General features: G+C 51.2%; 1 long non-coding RNA gene and 1 pseudogene across 1 annotated transcript in view; one reads left to right on the top strand and one right to left on the bottom strand.

Moving 5' to 3' along the window:
• Positions 1-949, bottom strand: part of LOC108305563 — a 29,020-nt gene extending 28,071 nt beyond the window's left edge. The window contains exon 1 of the long non-coding RNA XR_001825788.2: positions 853-949. This is a non-coding gene — a long non-coding RNA (uncharacterized LOC108305563). The remainder of the gene's footprint in view (positions 1-852) is intronic.
• LOC108305551 lies at positions 886-2,508 on the top strand (annotated as a pseudogene).
• Positions 2,509-2,573: the final 65 nt, after the last annotated feature.

Genomic DNA, 2,573 nt, shown 5'->3' with positions numbered 1-2,573 from the left:
ACCACAGTGCAATCAAATTAGAACTCAGGATTAAGAAACTCACCAAAACTGTACAACTACATAGAAACTGAACAACCTGCTCCTGAATTGAGGAGGAAAAATAAAATTTAGAATAAACGTCAATTTAAAATAAATAATAAGCTTAAGACTAGGCAACACACAAAAAAATTATAAAGAGCAGAGGAGCAAGTAAACCACACCTCCCAGCCTAAACTGCCTGGAGCTAGCTAAAGCAGACCCAGCAGAGGTTCCTCCTTCCAAGATAAGGCACCCAAGCATATCTTTGCACCCACAAGCTCACAAGCATATTTCTGTAAAAACCCGTTCTCTCCCCCAGCTGCCAATCATGGGAGCAAAATACCATATAGAAAGTGTATGTATTCTCAAGGTTGCAAACTTGCCACAAGTCAATAACTGTCTTTGTTTAAACCTGTTTTATTCTCTTGCCTTATCTTCCGCCTACAAAATTTATATAAGCAAGGAATTGCCTTTGTGCGGGACTGGCAACTATTATGGGCAGTAAGGCCACCCTCAGCGGGAGCTCCAATAGAGAGATTTTCTTGTGTCTCTTGGTCTTTCTGTTTTTCTCAGCTTAAATTTCCACAGCAGAATGACTACTGGATAAATAACGAAATTAAGGCAGAAATAAATAAGTCCTTTGAAACCAGTGACAACAAAGACACAACATACCAGAATCTCTGGGACACAACTGAAGAAGTGTTTAGAGGAAATTTATAGCACTAAATGCCCATAGGAGAAAGCAGGAAAGAACTAAAATCAACACCCTAGTATCGCAATTAAAAGAACTAGAGAAGCGCCTCTGGATATAACTCGGGTCGCACGGGCCGCCACCGTCGGCAAAGCCTGAGTCCTGCCCTCTCGCTCTCCTCCCCGGGCAGCATGAGCTTCACCACTCGCTCCACCTTCTCCACCAGCTACCGGTCCGTGGGCTCCGTTCGCGTGTCCAGCTACGGCGCCCGGCCGGTCAGCAGCGCGGCCAGCGTCTATGCAGGCGCCGGGGACTCTGGTTCCCGCATCTCCGTGACGCACTCCGCCAGCTTCAGGAGCAGCATGGGGGTCGGGGGCCTGGCTGCGGGGGTGGCGGGGGGTCTGGCAGGAATCGGAGGCATCCAGAACGAGAAGGAGACCATGCAAAGCCTGAACGACCGCCTTGCCTGCTACCTGGACAGAGTCAGGAGCCTGGAGACCGAGAACCGGAAGCTGGAGAGCAAAATCCGGGAGCACCTGGAGAAGAAGGGACCCCAGGTCAGAGACTGGGGCCATTACTTCAAGACCATCGAGGACCTGAGGGCTCAGATCTTCGCAAATATTGTGGACAATGCCCGCATCGTTCTGCAGATTGACAATGCCGGTCTTGCTGCTGATGACTTTTTTATTTTATTTTTTTTGAGTCGGAGTTTTTGCTCTCGTTGCCCAGGCTGGAGTGCAATGGCGCAATCTCGGCTCACCGCAACCTCCGCCTCCTGGGTTTAGTCAATTCTCCTGCCTCAGCCTCCTGAGTAGCTGGGATTACAGGCACGCGCCACCATGCCCAGCTAATGTTTTGTATTTTTAGTAGAGATGGGTTTCCACCATTTTGACAGGATGGTCTCGATCTCTTGCCCTCGTGATCCACCCGCCTCGGCCTCCCAAAGTGCTGGGATTACAGGCGTGAGCCGCCGCGCCCGGCTGCTGCTGATGACTTTAGAGTCAAGTATGAGACAGGGCTGGCCATGCGCCAGTCTGTGGAGAGCGACATCCATGGGCTCTGCAAGGTCATCGATGACACCAATGTCACTCGGCTGCAGCTGGAGACAGAGATTGAGGCTCTCAAGGAGGAGCTGCTTTTCTTGAAGAAGAACCATGAAGAGGAAGTAAATGGCCTACAAGCCCAGATTGCCAGCTCTGAGTTGACCGTGGAGGTAGATGCCCCCAAATCTCAGGACCCCGCCAAGATCATGGCAGAAACCCGGGCTCAATATGACAAGCTGGCTCGGAAGAACCGAGAGGAGCTGGACAAGTACTGGACTCAGCTGATTGAGGAGAGCACCACAGTGGTCACCACACGATCCACTGAGGTTGAAACCGCTGAGGTGACGCTCACAGAGCTGAGACGTACAGTCCAGTCCTTGGAGATCGACCTGGACTCCATGAAGAAATATGAAGATCAGCTTAGAGAACAGCCTGAGGGAGGTGGAGGCCCGCTACTCCCTGCAGATGGAACAACTCAATGGGATCCTTCTGCCCCTGGAGTCAGAGCTGGCACAGACCCTGGCAGAGGGACAGCACCAGGACCAGGAGTACGAGGCTCTGCTGAACATCAAGGTCAAGCTGGAGGCTGAGATTGCCACCTACCCCCACCTGCTGGAAGATGGCTAGGACTTCAGTCTTAGTGATGCCCTTGACAGCAGCAACTCCATGCAAACCATCCAAAAGACCACCACTCGCCGGATAGTGGATGGCAAAGTGGTGTCTGAGACTAATGACACCAAAGTTCTGAGACATTAGGCCAGCAGAAGCAGGTGACCCTGTGGGGAGCAGGAGGTCAATAAAAAGTTCAGAGGTTAAAAAAA

Source organism: Cebus imitator, unplaced genomic scaffold (genome assembly GCF_001604975.1).
Source record: "Cebus imitator isolate Cc_AM_T3 unplaced genomic scaffold, Cebus_imitator-1.0 Scaffold2, whole genome shotgun sequence".
In the NCBI taxonomy this organism is placed as follows: domain Eukaryota; kingdom Metazoa; phylum Chordata; class Mammalia; order Primates; family Cebidae; genus Cebus; species Cebus imitator.
Note: the sequence above shows the minus strand (reverse complement) of the source record. Positions and strands in the feature narration are given on the sequence as shown.